Here is a 23,338-nt window from a genome sequence, read left to right as displayed (position 1 = left end):
GGAGCTTTTCACTCTGACCCCGTGAGGGATTGATTGGAAAGTGTGAGAGGAGCTTTTGACTCTGACCACGGGAGGGATTGAGTGGAAAGTGTGAGAGGAGCTTTTCACTCTGACCCCGGGAGGGATTGATTGGAATGTGTGAGAGGAGCTTTACACTCTGACCCCGGGAGAGATTGATTGGAATGTGTGAGAGGAGCTTTTCACTCTGACCCCGGGAGGGATTGATTGGAAAGTGTGAGAGGAGCTTTTGACTCTGACCACGGGAGGGATTGGGTGGAAAGTGTGAGAGGAGCTTTTCACTCTGACCCCGGGAGGGACTGATTGGAAAGCGTGAGAGGAGCTTTACACTCTGACCCCGGGAGGGATTGATTGGACAGTGCGAGAGGAGCTATACACTCTGACCCCGGGAGTGATTGATTGGAATGTGTGAGATGAGCTTTACACTCTGACCACGGGAGGGATGGATTCGAATGTGTGAGAGGAGATTCACACTCTGATCCCGGGAGGGTTTGATTCGAATGTGTGAGAGGTGCTTTACACTCTGACCCCAGGAGGGATTGATTGGAATGTGTGGGAGGAGCTTTACACTCTGACCCCGGGAGGGATTGATTGGAATGTGTGGGAGGAGCTTTACACTCTGACCCCGGGAGGTATTGATTGGAATGTGTGAGAGGAGCTTTACACTCTGACCCCGGGAGGGATGGATTCGAATGTGTGAGAGGAGCTTTACACTCTGACAGCGGGAGGGATTGATTGGAATGTGTGAGAACAGCTTTACACTCTGACCCCGGGATGGTTTGATTCGAATATGTGAGAAGAGCTTTACTCTCTGACCCCGGGAGGGATAGATTGGAATGTGTGACAGGAGCTTTACACTCTGACCCCTGGTGGGATTGTTTGGATAGTGTGAGACGAGCATTACACTCTGACCCCGGGATGGATTGATTGGACAGTGTGAGAGGAGCTTTACGCTATGACCCAGGGAGGGATTGATTGGAAAGTGTGAGAGGCGCTTTACTATCTGACCCCGGGAGGGATTGATCCGAATATGTGAGGGGAGCTTTACAATCTGACTCCGGGAGGGATTGATTGGAATGTGTGAGTGGAGCTTTACACCCTGACCCCGGGAGGGATGGATTCGAATGTGTGAGATGAGCTTTACACTCTGACAGCGGGAGGGATTGATTGGAATGTTTTAGAACAACTTTACACTCTGATCCTGCGAGAGTTTGATACGAATGTGTGAGAGGAACTTTACTCTCTGACACCGGGAGGGATAGATTGGAATGTGTGACAGGAGCTTTACACTCTGACCCTGGGAGGGATTGTTTGGAAAGTCTGACAGGAGCTTTACGCTCTGACCCAGGGAGGGATTGATTGGAAAGTGTGAGTGGAGCTTTACACTCTGACCCCGGGAGGGATTGATTGGAATGTGTGATAGGAGCTTTACACACTGACGCCGGGAGGGATTGATTAGAATGTGTGAGAGGAGCTTTACACACTGACCCCGGGAGGGATTGATTGGAATGTGTGAGAGGAGCTTTACACTCTGCCCCCGGGGGGATAGATTGGACAGTGAGAGAGGAGATTTACACTCTGACCACGGGAAGGATAGATTGGAATGTGTGAGAGGAGCTTTGCACTCTGACCCCGGGAGGGATTGATTGGAATGTGTGAGAGGAGCTTTACACTTTGACCCCGGGAGGGATTGATTAGAATGTGTGAGAGGAGCTATACACTCTGACCCCGGGAGGGATTGATTGGAATGTGTGAGAGGAGCTTTACACTCTGACTCCGGCAGGGATTGATTGGACAGTGTGAGAGGAGCTTTGCACTCTGACCCCGGGAGGGGTTGATTGGACAGAGTGAGATGAGCTTTTCACTCAGACCCCAGGAGGGATTGATTCGAATGTGTGAGAGGAGCTTTAGACTCTGACCACGGGTGGGATTGATTGGAATGTGTGACAGGAGCTTTAGACTCTGACCCCGGGAGGATAGATTGGAAAGTGAGAGAGGAGATTTACACTCTGACCCCGGGAGGGATTGATTGAAATGCATGAGAGGAGCTTTACAATCTGACCCCGCGAGTGCTTGATTGGAATGTGTGTGAGTAGCTTTACACTCTGACCCCGGGAGGGACTGATTGGACAGAGTGAGATGAGCTTTACACTCAGACCCCGGGAGGGATTCATTGGAATGTGTGAGAGGAGATTTACACGCTGACCCCGGGAGGGGTTGATTGGAATGTGTGAGAGAAGCTTTACACTCTGACCACTGGAGGGACTGATTGGAATGTGTGAGAGGAGCTTTACACTCTGACCCCGGGTGGGATTGATTGGAATGTGTGAGAGGAGCTTTACACTCTGGCCCATGGAGGTGTTGATTGGAATGTGTGAGAGGAACTTTACACGCTGACCCCGGGAGGGTTTGATTGGAATGTGTGAGAGGAGCTATTCACTCTGACACCGGGAGGGATTGATTGGAATGTGTGAGAGGAGCTTTACAATCTGACCCCGGGTGGGATTGATTGGAATGTGTGAGGGGAGATTTACACTCTGACCCGGGGGAGGATTGATTGGAATGTGTGAGAGGTGCTTTACACTCTGACCCCGGGAGGGATTGATTGGAGAGTGTGAGAGGAGCTTTACACTCTGACCCCAGGAGGGTTTGATTGGACAGTGTGAGAAGAGATTTACACTCTGACCCCGGGGAGGATTGATTGGAATGTGTGAGAGGTGCTTTACTCTCTGACCCCGGGAGGGATTGATTGGAATGTGTGAGAGGAGCTTTACAATCTGACCCCGGGTGGGATTGATTGGAATGTGTGAGGGGAGATTTACACTCTGACCCGGGGGAGGATTGATTGGAATGTGTGAGAGGTGCTTTACACTCTGACCCCGGGAGGGATTGATTGGACAGTGTGACAGGAGCTTTGCACTCAGACCCCGGGAAGGATTGATTGTACAGTGTGAGAGGAGCTTTACACTCTGACCCCGGGTGAGCTGGATTCGAATGTGTGAGAGGACAATGTACAGACTTCGTGAACATAGCCTGGTGATCGAAAAAGGTAGACACAGGCAGATCCGGCTACCAATAGAGGACAGGATATGCTCTCACTGCACTCAGGGAGTGGTGGAGACAGAGATGCACTTCCTCACAGCTTGTAGAAAATATCAGGGAACAAGGGAGTATTTCGACCAAAAATTCACAAAAATATGCCCGGAATTCAGAAATTTGAATGACGACGAAAAACTCCCATATCTACTAGGGGAAGAGAGAAATTGCGTAACCATAACGGCACACTATGCTACAGCTTGCAATAAACAGAGGGACAGCAAGTAAATATAAGAAAAGAGTATATACAAATTATATGAATGTATATTTATACACTCAGAGATATATCTGTTTATACACTGTATGGATAGATCTTAATTTATATGTTCAACCATGAATATTTTTCGATGCTTTGGCAACCTAAGAGGTACCTTGTCATGCCAATAAAGCTATTTGAATTGAATTGGATTGTATTGAGAGGAGCTTTGCACTCTGACAGCGGAAGGGATTGATTGGAATGTGTGAGAGCAGCTTTACACTCTGGCCCCGGGAGGGTTTGATTCGAATGTGTGAGAGGAGCTTTAATCTCTGACCCCGTGAGTGATTGATTGGAATGTGTGAGAGGAACTTTACACTCTGACCACGGGAGGGATTGATTGGAATGTGTGAGAGGAGCTTTACACTCTGTCCCCGGGAGGGATTGATTCGAATATGTGAGGGGAGCTTTACACTCTGACCCCGGGAGGGATTGATTGGAATGTGTGAGAGGAGCTTTACACTCTGACCCCGGGAGGGATTGATTGGAATGTGTGAGAGGAGCTTTTCACTCTGACCCCGGGAGGGATTGATTGGAAAGTGTGAGAGGAGCTTTTGACTCTGACCACGGGAGGGATTGAGTGGAAAGTGTGAGAGGAGCTTTTCACTCTGACCCCGGGAGGGATTGATTGGAAAGTGTGAGAGGAGCTTTACACTCTGACCCCGGGAGGGATTGATTGGACAGTGTGAGAGGAGCTTTACACTCTGACTCCGGCAGGGATTGATTGGACAGTGTGAGAGGAGCTTTACACTCTGACCCCGGGAGGGATTTATTGGAATGTGTGAGAGGAGCTTTACACTCTGACCCCGGGGGGATAGATTGGACAGTGAGAGAGGAGATTTACACTCTGACCACGGGAAGGATAGATTGGAATGTGTGAGAGGAGCTTTACACTTTGACCCCGGGAGGGATTGATTAGAATGTGTGAGAGGAGCTATACACTCTGACCCCGGAAGTGATTGATTGGAATTTGTGTGAGGAGCTTTACACTCTGACCCCGGGAGGGGTTGATTGGACAGAGTGAGATGAGCTTTTCACTCAGACCCCAGGAGGGATTGTTTCGAATGTGTGAGAGGAGCTTTAGACTCTGACCACGGGTGGGATTGATTGGAATGTGTGACAGGAGCTTTAGACTCTGACCCCTGGAGGATAGATTGGAAAGTGAGAGAGGAGATTTACACTCTGACCCCGGGAGGGATTGATTGAAATGCATGAGAGGAGCTTTACAATCTGACCCCGCGAGTGCTTGATTGGAATGTGTGTGAGTAGCTTTACACTCTGACCCCGGGAGGGACTGATTGGACAGAGTGAGATGAGCTTTACACTCAGACCCCGGGAGGGATTCATTGGAATGTGTGAGAGGAGATTTACACGCTGACCTCGGGAGGGGTTGATTGGAATGTGTGAGAGGAGCTTTACACTCTGACCACTGGTGGGACTGATTGGAATGTGAGAGAGGAGCTTTACACTCTGACCCCGGGTGGGATTGATTGGAATGTGTGAGAGGAGCTTTACACTCTGACCCAGGGACGTGTTGATTGGAATGTGTGAGAGGAACTTTACACGCTGACCCCGGGAGGGTTTGATTGGAATGTGTGAGAGGAGCTATTCACTCTGACACCGGGAGGGATTGATTGGAATGTGTGAGAGGAGCTTTACAATCTGACCCCGGGTGGGATTGATTGGAATGTGTGGGGGGAGATTTACACTCTGACCCGGGGGAGGATTGATTGGAATGTGTGAGAGGTGCTTTACACTCTGACCCCGGGAGGGATTGATTGGAGAGTGTGAGAGGAGCTTTACACTCTGACCCCAGGAGGGTTTGATTGGACAGTGTGAGAAGAGATTTACACTCTGACCCCGGGGAGGATTGATTGGAATGTGTGAGAGGTGCTTTACTCTCTGACCCCGGGAGGGATTGATTGGAATGTGTGAGAGGAGCTATTCACTCTGACACCGGGAGGGATTGATTGGAATGTGTGAGAGGAGCTTTACAATCTGACCCCGGGTGGGATTGATTGGAATGTGTGAGGGGAGATTTACACTCTGACCCGGGGGAGGATTGATTGGAATGTGTGAGAGGTGCTTTACACTCTGACCCCGGGAGGGATTGATTGGACAGTGTGACAGGAGCTTTGCACTCAGACCCCGGGAAGGATTGATTGTACAGTGTGAGAGGAGCTTTACACTCTGACCCCGGGTGAGCTGGATTCGAATGTGTGAGAGGACAATGTACAGACTTCGTGAACATAGCCTGGTGATCGAAAAAGGTAGACACAGGCAGATCCGGCTACCAATAGAGGACATGATATGCTCTCACTGCACTCAGGGAGTGGTGGAGACAGAGATGCACTTCCTCACAGCTTGTAGAAAATATCAGGGAACAAGGGAGTATTTCTACCAAAAATTCACAAAAATATGCCCGGAATTCAGAAATTTGAATGACGACGAAAAACTCCCATATCTACTAGGGGAAGAGAGAAATTGCGTAACCATAACGGCACACTATGCTACAGCTTGCAATAAACAGAGGGACAGCAAGTAAATATAAGAAAAGAGTATATACAAATTATATGAATGTATATTTATACACTCAGAGATATATCTGTTTATACACTGTATGGATAGATCTTAATTTATATGTTCAACCATGAATATTTTTCGATGCTTTGGCAACCTAAGAGGTACCTTGTCATGCCAATAAAGCTATTTGAATTGAATTGGATTGTATTGAGAGGAGCTTTGCACTCTGACAGCGGAAGGGATTGATTGGAATGTGTGAGAGCAGCTTTACACTCTGGCCCCGGGAGGGTTTGATTCGAATGTGTGAGAGGAGCTTTAATCTCTGACCCCGTGAGGGATTGATTGGAATGTGTGAGAGGAACTTTACACTCTGACCACGGGAGGGATTGATTGGAATGTGTGAGAGGAGCTTTACACTCTGACCCCGGGAGGGATTGATTGGAATGTGTGAGAGGAGCTTTTCACTCTGACCCCGGGAGGGATTGATTGGAAAGTGTGAGAGGAGCTTTTGACTCTGACCACGGGAGGGATTGAGTGGAAAGTGTGAGAGGAGCTTTTCACTCTGACCCCGGGAGGGATTGATTGGACAGTGTGAGAGGAGCTTTACAATCTGACCCCGGGAGGGATGGATTCGAATGTATGAGAGGAGCTTTACACTCTGGCCCCAGGAGGGATTGATTGGAAAGTGGGAGAGGAGATTCACACTCTGATCCCGGCAGGGTTTGATTCGAATGTGTGAGAGTTGCTTTACACTCTGACCCCAGGAGGGATTGATGGGAATGTGTGGGAGGAGCTTTACACTCTGACCCCGGTAGGGATTGATTGCAATGTGTGAGAGGTGCTTTACACTCTGACCCCGGGCGGGATTGATTGCAATGTGTGAGAGCAGCTTAACACTCTGACCCCGGGAGGTATTGATTGGAATGTGTGAGAGGAGCTTTACACTCTGACCCCGGGAGGGATGGATGCGAATGTGTGAGAGGAGCTGTACACTCTGACAGCGGGAGGGATTGATTGGAATGTGTGAGAACAGCTTTACACTCTGACCCCGGGAAGGTTTGATTCGAATATGTGAGAGGAGCTTTACTCTCTGACCCCGGGAGGGATAGATTGGAATGTGTGACAGGAGCTTTACACTCTGACCCCTGGTGGGATTGTTTGGATAGTGTGAGACGAGCTTTACACTCTGACCCCGGGATGGATTGATTGGACAGTGTGAGAGGAGCTTTACGCTATGACCCAGGGAGGGATTGATTGGAAAGTGTGAGAGGAGCTTTACTATCTGACCCCGGGAGGGATTGAACCGAATATGTGAGGGGAGCTTTACAATCTGACTCCGGGAGGGATTGATTGGAATGTGTGAGAGGAGATTTACACCCTGACCCCGGGAGGGATGGATTCGAATGTGTGAGATGAGCTTTACATTCTGACAGCGGGAGGGATTGATTGGAATGTGTTGGAACAAATTTACACTCTGACCCCGCGAGAGTTTGATACGAATGTGTGAGAGGAGCTTTACTCTCTGACACCGGGAGGGATAGATTGGAATGTGTGACAGTAGCTTTACACTCTGACCCCTGGAGGGATTGGTTGGACAGTGTGAGAGTTGCTTTACACTCTGACCCTGGGAGGGATTGATTGGAAAGTGTGACAGGAGCTTTACGCTCTGACCCAGGGAGGGATTGATTGGAAAGTGTGAGTGGAGCTTTACATTCTGACCCCGGGAGGGATTGATTGGAATGTGTGAGAGGAGCTTTACACACTGACCCCGGGAGGGATTGATTAGAATGTGTGAGAGGAGCTTTACACACTGACCCCGGGAGGGATTGATTGGACAGAGTGAGATGAGCTTTACACTCTGACCCCGGGAGGGATTGATTGGAATGTGTGAGAGGAGCTTTACACTCTGACCCCGGTGGGATAGATTGGACAGTGAGAGAGGAGATTTACACACTGACCACGGGAAGGATATATTGGAATGTGTGAGAGGAGCTTTGCACTCTGACACCGGGAGGGATTGATTGGAATGTGTGAGAGGAGCTATACACTCTGACCCCGGAAGGGATTGATTGGAATGTGTGAGAGGAGCTTTACACTCTGACCCCGGCAGGGATTGATTGGACAGTGTGAGAGGAGCTTTACACTCTGACCCCGGGAGGGATTTATTGGAATGTGTGAGAGGAGCTTTACACTCTGACCCCGGAAGTGATTGATTGGAATGTGTGTGAGGAGCTTTACACTCTGACCCCGGGAGGGATTGATTGGACAGAGTGAGATGAGCTTTACACTGAGACCCCAGGAGGGATTGATTCGAATGTGTGAGAGGAGCTTTAGACTCTGACCGCGGCTGGGATTGATTGGAATGTGTGACAGGAGCTTTAGACTCTGACCCCGGGGGGATAGATTGGAAAGTGAGAGAAGAGATTTACACTCCGACCCCGGGAGGGATTGATTGAAATGCATGAGAGGAGCTTCACACTCTGACCCCGGGAGTGCTTGATTGAAATGTGTGTGAGGAGCTTTACACTCTGACCCCGGGAGGGACTGATTGGACAGAGTGAGATGAGCTTTACACTCAGACCCCGGGAGGGATTCATTGGAATGTGTGAGAGGAGATTTACACTCTGACCCCGGGTAGAATTGATTCAAATGTGTGAGAGGTGCTTTACACTCTGACCCCGGGAGGGATATATTGGAAAGTCTGAGAGGAGCTTTACACCCTGACACTGAGAGGGATTGATTGGACATTGTGACAGGAGCTTTGCACTCTGACCCCGGGAGAGATTGATTGTACAGTGTGAGAGGAGCTTTACACTCTGACCCCGGGAGGGCTGGATTCGAATGTCATAGAGTCATAGTCATAGAGTCATAGAGTTTTACAGCACAGAAAGAGGCCCTTCGGCCCATCGTGTCTGCGCCGCCCATCCATCCCTGTCCAGTCTAATCCCATTTTCCAGCATTTGGTCCATAGCCTTGTACGCAATGGCATTTCAAGTGCTCATCCAAATGCTTCTTGAATGTTGTGAGGGTTCCTGCCTCTACCACCCTTTCAGGCATTGAGTTCCACATTCCAACCACCCTCTGGGTGAAAAAGTTCCTCCTCAAATCCCCTGTAAATCTCCTGCCCCTTACCCTGAATCTATGCCCCCTTGTTATTGACCCCCCTACTAAGGGGAAAAGTTCCTCTTTGTCTACCCTATCTATGCCCCTCATCATTTTGTACACCTCAATCAGGTCCCCCCTCAGCCTTCTTTGCTCCAAGGAAAACAACCCCAGCCTGTCCAGCCTCTCTTCATAGCTGAGGCGCTCCATCCCAGGTAACATCCTGGTGAATCTTCTCTGCACCCTCTCCAAAGCAATCACATCCTTCCGATAGTGAGGCGACCAGAACTGCACACAGTACTCCAGCTGTGGCCTCACCAGCGTTTTGTACAGTTCCATCATAACCTCCCTGCTCTTATATTCTATGCCTCGGCTGATGAAGGCAAGTATCCCATATGCCTTTTTAACCACCTTATCTACCTGTTCCGCTGCCTTCAGGGATCTATGTACATGTACACCAAGGTCCCTCTGACCCTCTGTACTTCCTAGGGTCCTACCACTCATTGTGTATTCCCTTGCCTTATTTGTCCGTCCAAAATGCATCACCTCGCACTTTTCAGGGTTAAATTCCATTTGCCACTTTTCCGCCCATCTGACCAACCCGTTTATATCGTCCTGTAGCCTGAGGCTTTCCTCCTCACAATTTACCACCCCACCAATTTTCGTGTCATCTGCGAACTTACTGATCATACCTTTTACATTCTCATCCAAATCATTTATGTAGATCACAAACAACAAGGGACCCAGCACCGATCCCTGAGGTACCCCACTGGACACAGGCTTCCAGTCACAAAAGCATCCTTCGACCATCACCCTCTGCCTCCTGCCACTCAGCCAGTTTAGGATCCAACGCGCCAAGACACCCTGGATCCCATGGGCTCTTACCTTCTTGACCAGTCTCCTATGCGGGACTTTGTCAAAAGCTTTACTGAAGTCCATGTAAACCACATCCACAGCATTTCCCTCATCCACCACCCTAGTCACCCCCTCGAAAAATTCAATCAGATTTGTCAGACATGATTTACCCTTGACAAAGCCATGCTGACTATCCCCGATTAATCCTTGCCTCTCCAAGTGGAGACTAATTTTGTCCCTCAGAATTTTTTCCAATAATTTCCCTACCACAGATGTTAGGCTCACTGGCCTGTAATTCCCTGGTTTATCCCTGCTACCCTTCTTGAATAATGGTACTACGTTAGCTGTTCTCCAGTCATCTGGTACATCCCCTATGGCCAGAGAGGTTCTGAAAATTTGTGTCAGAGCCCCTGCAATCTCCTCCTTTGCCTCCCACAGCAGCCTGGGATACATCTCGTCTGGGCCTGGGGATTTATCCACTTTTTGGCCTGCTAAAACCGCTAGCACCTCCTCCCTCTCGATGCTAATATGTTCAAGTATGTCACAGCCCCCTTGCCCGATTTCTATGTCTGCATCGTCTTTCTCCATAGTGAACACAGATGCAAAAAATGCATTTAAAACCCCGCCTACATCATCTGGCTCTACACACAGATTGCCACTTTGGTCCCTAATGGGCCCTACCCTTTCCCTGGTTATCCTCTTGCCCTTAATATACTTATAAAACATCTTAGGATTTTCCTTTATTTTGCTCGCCAGTGTTATTTCATGGCCCCTCCTCGCCCTCCTAATTTATTTTTTAAGTGTGCCCCTGCATTTTTTATACTCCTCTAGGGCTTCTTCCGTCTTTAGTCTTTTGTAACTGCCAAAAGCCCCCCTTTTATTTCTAATGCATTTTTGTATATCCCTTGTCATCCAAGGTTCCCTTTGCTTGTTGGTCCCACCCTTGACCTTTACAGGAACATGTTGGCGTTGTACTCTCTCTATTTCCCTTCTGAAAGTCTCCCACTGTTTTGATGCGGATTTTCCTATAAGTAGCTGCTCCCAGTCCAATTTGGCCAGATCCTGCCTTATCATATTAAAATCGGCCTTCCCCCAATTTAGAACCCTTATTTCCGGGCCGTCTTTGTCTTTTTCCATGACCACCTTAAATCTCACCGAATTGTGGTCACTGTCGCCAAAATGCTCTCCTACTGACACTTCCACCACTTGCCCGGCTACATTCCCCAGAATTAGGTCCAGTACCGCCCCCTCTCTTGTAGGACTTTCTACATGTTGGCTCAAAAAGCTCTCCTGGATGCACTTTAAGAATTCTGCACCCTCTAAGCCTTTCACAATCTGACTATCCCAATTTATATTGGGGAAGTTGAAATCCCCCACTATTATTATCCTATTATTTTCGCACTTTTCTGAGATTTGCCTACATATCTGTTCCTCTATCTCCCCCTGACTGTTTGGGGGCCTATAGTACACTCCCAGCAAAGTGCTTGCCCCCTTTTTGTTTTTAAGTTCTACCCATATGGCCTCATTAGAGGAACCCGTTAATATATCATCCCTCCTTACAGCAGTAATTGACTCCTTAATTAATATTGCAACACCCCCTCCCCTTTTACACCCCCCTCTGTCTCGCCTGAAGATTCTATACCCCGGAATATTGAGCTGCCAGTCCTGACCCTCCCTCAACCATGTCTCCGTGATAGCAACAATATCGTACTCCCATGTGTTCAACAACAACTTCAGTTCATCCGCCTTATTTGCAAGACTCCTTGCATTAAAATAAATGCCTTCCAGCCCTGCCATATTCTCTTTTGCCTTCACATATTTGCTTTGCCTTCCCAGCTGACTTGTTTTTCCCTCTGTATTTGGCTGTAAATCAACCCCTACTATAGCTCCACTCTGTACCCCATCCCCCTGCCAAGTTAGTTTAAACCCCCCCCCAGCAGTGCTAGCAAACCTCCCCGCAAGGATATTGGTTCCCCTCTGGTTCAGGTGTAAACCGTCCGACTTGTACAAGTCCCACCTTTCCCAGAAGCAGACCCAGTGATCCAGGAAACTAAAGCCCTCCCCCCTGCACCATCCCTTTAGCCACGCATTCATCTGTTCTATCTTCCTGTTTCTATACTTACTAGCACGTGGCACCGGGAGTAATCCAGAGATTACAACCCTTGAGGTCCTGCTCTTTAATCCTTCACCTAGCTCCCTAAATTCTTGCTGCAGGACCTCATCCCTCTTTTTACCTATGTCGTTGGTACCAATGTGGACCACGACCACTGGCTGTTCACCCTCTCTCTCATTGTGTGAGAGGACAATGTACAGACTTAGTGAACATAGCCTGGCGATCGAAAAAGATAGACACAGGCAGCTCCGGCTACCAATAGAGGACAGGATATGCTCTCACTGCAGTCAGGGAGTGGTGGAGACAGAGATGCACTTCCTCACAGCTTGTAGAAAATATCAGGGAACAAGGGAGTATTTCTAGCCAAAATTCACAAAGATATTCCCGGAATTCAGAAATTTGAATGACGACCAAAAACTCCCATATCTACTGGGGAAGAGAGAAATTGCGTAACCATAGCGGCACACTATGTTACAGCTTGCAATAAACAGAGGGACAGCAACTAACTATAAGAAAAGTGTATATACAAATTTTATGAATGTATATTTATACACGCAGAGATATATCTATTTATACACTGTATGGATAGATCTTAATTTATATGTGCAACCATGAATATTTTTCGATGCTTTGGCAACATAAGTGGTACCTTGTCATGCCAATAAAGCGACGTGAATTGAATTGGATTGAATTGAGTGGAGTTTTACACTCTGACAGTGGAAGGGATTGATTGGAATGTGTGAGAGCAGCTTTACACTCTGGCCCAGGGAGGGTTTGATTCGAATGTGTGAGAGGAGCTTTAATCTCTGACCCCGTGAGGGATTGATTGGAATGTGTGAGAGGAGCTTTACACTCTGACCACGAGAGGGAGTGGTTGGATAGTGTGAGAGGAGCTTTAAACTCTGTCCCCTGGAGGGTTTGATTGGACAGTGCGAGAGGAGCTTTACGCTCTGACCCAGGGAGGGATTGATTGGAATGTGTTAGAGGAGCTTTACATTCTGTCCCCGGGAGGGATGGATTCGAATATGTGAGGGGAGCTTTACACTCTGTCCCCGGGAGGGATTGATTGGACAGTGTGAGAGGAGCTTTACACTCTGACCCCGGGAGGGATTGATTGGAATGTGTGAGAGAAGCTTTACACTCTGACCACGGTAGAGATTGATTGGAATGTGTGAGAGGAACTTTAGACTCTGACCCCGGGATATATTGATTGGACAGTGTGAGAGGAGCTTTAGACTCTGATCCCGGGAGGGATTGATTGGAATGTGTGAGAGGAGCTGTACACTCTGAACCCGGGAGGGATTGATTGGAATGTGTGGGAGGAGCTTTTCACTCTGACCCCGGGAGGGATTGATTGGGAAGTGTGAGAGGAGCTTTGCACTCTGACCCCGGGAGGGATTGATTGGACAGTGTGAGAGGAGCTTTACACTCTGACCCCGGGAGGGATTGATTGGAATGTGTGAGATGAGCTTTACACTCTGACCACGGGAGGGATGGATTCGAATATGTGAGAGGAGCTTTACACTCTGACCCCAGGAGGGATTGATAGGAAAGTGTGAGAGGAGCTTTACTCTCTGACCCCGTGAGGGATTGATTCGAATATGTGAGGGGATCTAAAAATCTGACTCCGGAAGGGATTGATTGGAATGTGTGACAGGAGCTTTACACTCTGACCCCGAGAGGGATTGATTGGAATGTGTGAGAGGAGCTTTACACACTGACCCCGGGAGGGATTGATTGGAATTTGTGATAGCAGCTTTACACTCTGACAGTGGGAGGGATTGATTGGAATGTGTGAAATCAGCTTTACTCTCTGACCCCGGGAGGTTTTGATTCGAATGTGTGAGAGGAGCTTTACACTCTGACCCCGGAGGTTTTGATTCGAACGTGTGAGAGGAGCTTGACTCTCTGGCCCCGGGAGAGAGAGATTGGAATGTGTGACAGGAGCTTTACGCGCTGACCCAGGGAGGGATTGATTGGAAAGTGTGAGAGGAGCTTTCATCTCTGACCCCGGGAGGGTTGATTCGAATATGTGAGGGGAGCTTTACAATCTGACTCCGGGAGGGATTGATTGGAATGTGTGAGAGTAGCTTTACACTCTGACCCCGGGAGGGATTGATTGCAATGTGTGATAGGAGCTTCACTCTCTGATCACGGGAGGGGTTGATTGGAATGTGTGAGAGGAGCTTTACACTCTGACCCCGGGAGGGCTGGATTCGAATGTGTGAGAGGAGCTTTACACTCTTACACCGGGAGGGATTGATTGGAATGCGTGAGAGGAGCTTTGCATTCTGAACACGGGAGGGATTGATTGGATATTGTGAGAGCAGCTTTACACTCTGATCCCGGGAGGGATTAATTGGAATGTGTGAAAGGAGCTTTACACGCTGATCCTGGACGGAATGATTGGAATGTGTGAGTCGAGCTTTACACTCTGACACCGGGAAGGACTGTTTGGAATGTGTGAGTCAAGCTTTACACTCTGACACCGGGAAGGATTGATTGGAATGTGTGAGAGGAGCTTCACACTCTGACCCCGGGAGGGATTGATTGTAATGTGTGAGAGGAGCTTTACACTCTGACCACGGGAGGGATTGATTGGAATGTGTGAGAGGGGCTTTACACTCTGACCCCGGGGAGGATTGATTGGAATGTGTGAGAGGAGCCTTACACTCTGACCCCGGGAGGGATTGATTGGATTTTGTGAGAGGAGTTTTACAGTCTGACCCAGGGAGGGATTGATTGGAATGTGTGACAGGAGCTTTACACTCTGACCCCGGGAGTGATTGATTGGAATGTGTGAGAGGACAATGTACAGACTTAGTGAACATAGCCTGGCGATCGAAAAAGATAGACACAGGCAGATCCGGCTACCAATAGAGGACAGGATATGCTCTCACTGCAGTCAGGGAGTGGTGGAGACAGAGATGCACTTCCTCACAGCTTGTAGAAAATATCAGGGAATAGGGAGTATTTCTAGCCAAAATTCACAAAGATGTGCCCGGAATTCAGAAATTTGAATGACGACCAAAAACTCCCATATCGACTAGGGGAAGAGAGAAATTGCGTAACCATCGCGGCACACTATGTTACAGCTTGCAATAAACAGAGGGACAGCAACTAAATATAAGAAAAGTGTATATACAAATTTTATGAATGTATATTTATACACGCAGAGATATATCTATTTATACACTGTATGGATAGATCTTAATTTATATGTGCAACCATGAATATTTTTCGATGCTTTGGCAACATAAGAGGTACCTTGTCATGCCAATAAAGCGACGTGAATTGAATTGGATTGAATTGAGTGGAGCTTTACACTCTGACAGCGGAAGGGATTGATTGGAATGTGTGAGAGCAGCTGTACACTCTGGCCCAGGGAGGGTTTGATTCGAATGTGTGAGAGGAGCTTTCATCTCTGACCCCGTGAGGGATTGATAGGAATGTGTGAGAGGAGCTTTACACTCTGACCACGGGAGGGAGTGGTTGGATAGTGTGAGAGGAGCTTTAAACTCTGTCCCCTGGAGGGTTTGATTGGACAGTGCGAGAGGTGCTTTACGCTCTGACCCAGGGAGGGATTGATTGGAATGTGTTAGAGGAGCTTTACATTCTGTCCCCGGGAGGGATGGATTCGAATATGTGAGGGGAGCTTTACACTCTGTCCCCGGGAGGGATTGATTGGACAGTGTGAGAGGAGCTTTACACTCTGACCTCGGGAGGGATTGATTGGAATGTGTGAGAGGAGCTTTACACTCTGACCCCGGGAGGGATTGATTGGAATGTGTGAGAGGAGCTTTAGACTCTGACCCCGGGAGGGATTGATTGGAATGTGTGAGAGGAGCTTTGCACTCTGAACACGGGAGGGATTGATTGGAATGTGTGGGAGGAGCTTTTCACTCTGACCCCGGGAGGGATTGATTGGGAAGTGTGAGAGGAGCTTTACGCTCTGACCCCGGGAGGGATTGATTGGACAGTGTGAGAGGAGCTTTACACTCTGACCCCGGGAGTGATTGATTGGAATGTGTGAGATGAGCTTTACACTCTGACCCCGGGAGGGATGGATTCGAATGTGTGAGAGGAGCTTTACACTCTGACCCCAGGAGGGATTGAGTGGAAAGTGTGAGACGAGATTCACACTCTGATTCCGGGAGGGATTGATTCGAATGTGTGAGAGGTGCTATACACTCTGACCCCAGGAGGGATTTATTGGAGTGTGTGGGAGGAGTTTACACTCTGACCCCGGGAGGGATTGATTGGAATGTGTGAGAGGAGCTTTACACTCTGACCCCGGGAGGGATTGATTGCAATGTGTGAGAGGAGCTTAACACTCTGACCCCGGGTGGGATTGATTGGAATGTGTGAGAGGAGCTTTACACTCTGACCCTGGGAGGGAAGGATTCGAATGTGTGAGAGGAGCTTTACACTCTGACAGCGGGGGGGATTGACTGTAATGTGTGAGAACAGCTTTACACTCTGAACCCGGGATGGTTTGATTCGAATGTGTGAGAGGAGCTTTACTCTCTGACCCCGGGAGGGATAGATTGGAATGCGTGACAGGAGCTTTACACTCTGACCCCTGGAGGGATTGTTTGGATAGTGTGAGGCGAGCTTTACACTCTGACCCAGGGATGGATTGATTGGACAGTGTGGGAGGAGCTTTACGCTATGACCCAGGGAGGGATAGATTGGAAAGTGTGAGAGGAGCTTTACTATCTGACACCGGGAGTGATTGATCCGAATATGTGAGGGGAGCTTTACAATCTGACTCCGGGAGGGATTGATTGGAATGTGTGAGAGGAGCTTTACACTCTGACCCCGGGAGGGATGGATTCGAATGTGTGAGATGAGCTTTACACTCTGACAGCGGGAGGGATTGATTGGAATGTGTTAGAACAACTTTACACTCTGACCCCGCGAGAGTTTGACACGAAAGTGTGAGAGGAGCTTTACTCTCTGACCCCGGGAGGGATAGATTGGAATGTGTGACAGGAGCTTTACACTCTGACCCCTGGAGGGATTGGTTGGACAGTGTGAGAGGAGCTTTACACTCTGACCCTGGGAGGGATTAATAGGAATGTGTGCATGGAGCTTTACACTCTGACCGCGGGAGGGATTGATTGGAATGTGAGAGAGTAGCTTTACACTCTGACCCCGGGAGGGATTGATTGGAATGTGTGAGAGGAGCTTTACACTCTGACCCCGGGAGGGATTGATTGGAATGTAAGAGAGGAGTTTTACACTCTGACCCCGGGAGGGATTGATTGGAATGTGTGAGAGGAGCTTTACACTCTGAAACCGGGGGATAGATTGGACAGTGAGAGAGGAGATTTACACTCTGACCACGGGAGGGATAGATTGGAATGTGTGAGAGGAGCTTTACACTCTGACCCCGGCAGGGATTGATTGGACAGTGTGAGAGGAGCTTTACACTCTGTCCCCGGGAGGGATTTATTGGAATGTGTGAGAGGAGATTTACACTCTGACCCCGGGAGTGATTGATTGGAATGTGTGTGAGGAGCTTTACACTCTGACCCCGGGAGGGATTCATTGGACAGAGTGAGATGAGCTTTACACTCAGACCCCGGGAGGGATTGATTCGAATGTGTGAGAGGAGCTTTACACTCTGACCCCGGGTGTGCTTGATTGGACAGTGCGAGAGGAGCTTTACACTCTGACCACGGGAGGGATTGATTGGAATGTGCGAGAGGAGATTTAGACTTTGACCCCGGGAGGGATGGTTGGAATGTGTGTGAGGAGCTTTACACTCTGACCCCGGGAGGGATAGATTGGAATGTGTGACAGGAGCTTTACTCTCTGACCCCGTTAGGGATTAATTCGAATATGTGAGGGGAGCTAAAAATCTGACTCCGGAAGGGATTGATTGGAATGTGCGACAGGACCTTTACACTCTGACCCCGAGAGGGATTGATTGGAATGTGTGAGAGGAGCTTTACACACTTACCCCGGGAGGGATTGATTGGAATTTGTGAGAGCAGCTTTACACTCTGACAGCGGGAGGGTTTGATTGGAATGTGCGAAATCAGCTTTACTCTCTGACCCCGGGAGGTTTTGATTCGAATGTGTGAGAGGAGCTTTACACTCTGACCCCGGAGGTTTTGATTCGAACGTGTGAGAGGAGCTTGACTCTCTGGCCCCGGGAGAGAGAGATTGGAATGTGTGACAGGAGCTTTACGCTCTGACCCAGGGAGGGATTGATTGGAAAGTGTGAGAATAGCTTTACACTCTGACCCCGGGAGGGATTGATTGGAATGTGTGAGAGGAGCTTTACACTCTGACCCCGGGAGGGCTGGATTCGAATGTGTGAGAGGAGCTTTACACTCTTACACCGGGAGGGATTGATTGGAATGCGTGAGAGGAGCTTTGCATTCTGAACACGGGAGGGATTGATTGGATTTTGTGAGAGCAGCTTTACACTCTGACCCCGGGAGGGATTGATTGGAATGTGTGATAGGAGCTTTGCACTCTGACCACGGGAGGGGTTGATTGAAATGTGTGAGAGGAGCTTTACACTCTGACCCCGGGAGGGCTGGATTCGAATGTGTGAGAGGAGCTTTACACTCTTACACCGGGAGGGATTGATTGGAATGCGTGAGAGGAGCTTTGCATTCTGAACACGGGAGGGATTGATTGGATTTTGTGAGAGCAGCTTTACACTCTGACCCCGGGAGGGATTAATTGGAATGTGTGAAAGGAGCTTTACACGCTGATCCTGGACGGAATGATTGGAATGTGTGAGTCGAGCTTTACACTCTGACACCGGGAAGGATTGTTTGGAATGTGTGAGTCGAGCTTTACACTCTGACACCGGGAAGGATTGATTGGAATGTGTGAGAGGAGCTTCACACACTGACCCCGGGAGGGATTGATTGGAAAGTGTGAGAGGAGCTTTACACTCTGACCACGGGAGGGATTGATTGGAATGTGTGAGAGGGGCTTTACACTCTGACCTCGGGGGGGATTGATTGGGTTGTGTGAGAGGAGCCTTACACTCTAACCCCGGGAGGGATTGATTGGATTTTGTGAGAGGAGCTTTACACTCTGACCCAGGGAGGGATTGATTGGAGTGTGTGAGAGGAGTTTTACACTCTGACCCCGGGAGGGATTGATTGGAATGTGTGAGAGGAGCTTTACACTCTGACCCCGGCAGGGATTGATTGGACAGTGTGAGAGGAGCTTTACACTCTGACCCCGGGAGGGATTTATTGGAATGTGTGAGAGGAGATTTACACTCTGACCCCGGGAGTGATTGATTGGAATGTGTGTGAAGAGCTTTACACTCTGACCCCGGGAGGGATTCATTGGACAGAGTGAGATGATCTTTACACTCAGACCCCGGGAGGGATTGATTCGAATGTGTGAGAGGAGCTTTACACTCTGACCCCGGGAGGGATTGATTGGAATGTGTGAGAGTAGCTTTACACTCTGACCCCGGGAGGGATTGATTGGAATGTGTGATAGGAGCTTTGCACTCTGACCACGGGAGGGGTTGATTGGAATGTATGAGAGGAGCTTTACACTCTGACCTCGGGAGGGCTGGATTCGAATGTGTGAGAGGAGCTTTACATTCTTACACCGGGAGGGATTGATTGGAATGAGTGAGAGGAGCTTTACACGCTGATCCTGGACGGAATGATTGGAATGTGTGGGTGGAGCTTTACACTCTGACACCGGGAAGGACTGTTTGGAATGTGTGTGTCGAGCTTTACACTCTGACACCGGGAAGGATTGATTGGAATGTGTGAGAGGAGCTTCACACACTGACCCCGGGAGGGATTGATTGGAAAGTGTGAGAGGAGCTTTACACTCTGACCCCGGGAGGGATTGATTGGAATGTGTGAGAGGGGCTTTACACTCTGACCACGGGAGGGATTGATTGGAATGTGTGAGAGGGGCTTTACACTCTGACCCCGGGGGGGATTGATTGGAATGTGTGAGGGGAGCCTTACACTCTGACCCCGGGAGGGATTGATTGGATTTTGTGAGAGGAGCTTTACACTCTGACCCAGGGAGGGATTGATTGGAATGTGTGAGAGGAGTTTTACACTCTGACCCCGGGAGGGATTGATTGGAATGTGTGAGAGGAGCCTTACACTCTGACCCCGGGACGGATTGTTTGGAATGTGTGAGAGGAGCTTTACACTCCGACCACGGGTGGGATTGATTGGAATGTGTGACAGGAGCTTTAGACTCTGACCCCGGGGGGATAGATTGGAAAGTGAGAGGAGCTTTACACTCCGATCCCGGGAGTGATTGATTGGACAGTGTGAGAGGATCTTTACACTCTGACCCCGGGAGGGATTGATTGGAATGTGTGAGAGGACCTTTACACTCTGACCCCGGGAGGGATTGATTGGAATGTGAGAGAGGAGCTATACACGCTGACCCCCGGAGGGATTAAATGGAATTTGCGGGAGGAGCTTTACACGCTAAGACCGGGAGGGTTTGATTGGAATGTGTGAGATGAGCTTTACACTCTGACCCCGGGAGGGATTGATTGGAATGAGTCAGAGGAGCTACACACGCTGACCCCAGGAGGGATTGAATGGAAAGTGTGAGACGAGACTCACACTCTGATTCCGGAAGGGTTTGATTCGAATGTGTGAGAGGTGCTATACACTCTGACCCCAGGAGGGATTGATTGGAATATGTGGGAGGAGTTTACACTCTGACCCCGGGAGGGATTGATTGGAATGTGTGAGAGGAGCTTTACACTCTGTCCCCGGGAGGGATTGATTGCAATGTGTGAGAGGAGCTTAACACTCTGACCCCGGGAGGGATTGACTGTAATGTGTGAGAACAGCTTTACACTCTGACCCCGGGATGGTTTGATTCGAATGTGTGAGAGGAGCTTTACTCTCTGACCCCGGGAGTGATAGATTGGAATGCGTGACAGGAGCTTTACACTCTGACCACTGGTGGGATTGTTTGGATAGTGTGAGGCGAGCTTTACACTCTGACCCCGGGATGGATTGATTGGACAGTGTGAGAGGAGCTTTACGCTATGACCCAGGGAGGGATTGATTGGAAAGTGTGAGAGGAGCTTTGTTATCTGACACCGGGAGGGATTGATCCGAATATGTGAGGGGAGCTTTACAATCTGACTCCGGGAGGGATTGATTGGAATGTGTGAGAGGAGCTTCACACTCTGACCCCGGGAGGGATGGATTCGAATGTGTGGGATGAGCTTTACACTCTGACCCCGCGAGGGTTTGATACGAAAGTGGGAGAGGAGCTTTACTCTCTGACCCCGGGAGGGATAGATTGGAATGTGTGACAGGAGCTTTACACTCGGACCCCTGGAGGGATTGGTTGGACAGTGTGAGAGGAGCTTTGCACTCTGACCCTGTGAGGGATTAATAGGAATGTGTGCATGGAGCTTTACACTCTGACCACGGGAGGGATTGATTGGAATGTGAGAGAGGAGCTTTACACTCTGACCCCGGGAGGGATTGATTGGAATGTGTAAGAGGAGCTTTGCGCTCTGACCCCGGGAGGGATTGATTGGAATGTATGAGAGGAGTTTTGCACTCTGACCACGGGAGGGATTGATTGGAATGTGTGAGAGGAGCTTTACACTCTGTCCCCGGGAGGGATTGATTGCAATGTGTGAGAGGAGCTTAACACTCTGACCCCGGGAGGGATTGACTGTAATGTGTGAGAACAGCTTTACACTCTGACCCCGGGATGGTTTGATTGGACAGAGTGAGATGAGCTTTACACTCAGACCCAGGGAGGGTTTGATTGGAATGTGTGAGATGAGCTTTGCACTCTGACCCCGGGAGGGATTGATTGGAATGTATGAGAGGAGTTTTGCACTCTGACCACGGGAGGGATTGATTGGAATGTGTGAGAGGAGCTTGACACTCTGAACCCGGGAGGGATTAATTGGAATGTGTGAGTGAAGTTTGACACACTGACTCCGGGAGGGATTGATTGAAATGTGTGAGAGGAGCTTTACACTCTGACATCGGGAGGGATTGATTGGAATGTGTGTGAGGAGCTTTACACTCTGAACCCGGGAGGGATTAATTGGACAGAGTGAGATGAGCTTTACACTCAGACCCAGGGAGGGTTTGATTGGAATGTGTGAGATGAGCTTTGCACTCTGACCCCGGGAGGGATTGATTCGAATGTGTGAGAGGAGCTTTACACTCTGACCACGGGTGGGATTGATTGGAATGTGTGACAGGAGCTTTACACTCTGACCCCGGGAGTGATTGATTGGAATGTGTGAGAGGACCTTTGCACTCTGACCCAGGGAGGACTTGATTGGAATGTGTGAGAGGTGCTTTACACTCTGACCCCGGGAGGGATTGATTGGAATGTGAGAGAGAAGCTATACATGCTGACCCCGGGAGGGATTGATTGGTATGTGTGATAGGAGCTTTACACTCTGACCCCGGGAGGAATAGATTGGAATATGTGAGAAGAGCTATTCACTCTGACCCCGGGAGGGATTGATTGGAGTGTGTGAGAGGAGCTTTACACTCTGACCCCGGGAGGGATTGTTTGGACAATGTGTTAGAGGAGCTTTACACTCTGACCCCGGGAGGGATGTATTGGAATGTGTGAGAGGATTTTTACACACTGACCCCGGGAGGGATTGATTGGAATGTGTGAGAGGAGCTTTACACTCTGACCACGGGAGGGATTGATTGGAATGTGTGAGAGGAGCTTTACACTCTGACCCCACGACGGATTGATTGGAATGTGTGAGAGGAGCTTTACACACTGACCCCGGGAGGGATTGATTGGAATGTGTGAGAGGAGCTTTACACTCTGACCCCGGGAGGGATGGATTCGAATGTGTGAGAGGAGCTTTACACTCTGACAGCGGGAGGGATTGATTGGAATTTGTGACCGGAGCTTTGCACTCTGACCCCGGGAGGGATTGATTGGAAAGTGTGAGAGGAGCTTTCCACTCTGACCACGGGTGGGATTGATTGGAATGTGTGAGAGGAGATTCACACTCTGACCCCGGGAGGGATTAATTGGACAGTGTGAGAGGAGCATTACACTCTGACCACGCGAGGGATTGGTTGGAATGTGTGAGAGGAGATTCACACTCCGACCCCGGGAGGGATTGATTGGACAGTGTGAGAGGAGCATTACTCTATGACCCCGGGAGGGATTGATTGGACAATGTGAGAGGAGCTTTACACTCTGACCCCGGGAGGGCTGGATTCGAATGTGTGAGAGGAGCTTTTCACTCTTACACCGGGAGGGATTGATTGGAATGCGTGAGAGGAGCTTTACTCTCTCACACCGGGAGGGATTGAATGGAATGTGTGAGAGGAGCTTTGCATTCTGACCCCAGGATGGATTGATTGGATAGTGTGAGAGGAGCT

The sequence above is a fragment of the Somniosus microcephalus genome, unplaced genomic scaffold (genome assembly GCF_052327205.1).
Source record: "Somniosus microcephalus isolate GS21.2 unplaced genomic scaffold, FLI_Smic_1.0 unresolved_chr5, whole genome shotgun sequence".
Lineage (NCBI taxonomy): Eukaryota > Metazoa > Chordata > Chondrichthyes > Squaliformes > Somniosidae > Somniosus > Somniosus microcephalus.
Note: the sequence above shows the minus strand (reverse complement) of the source record.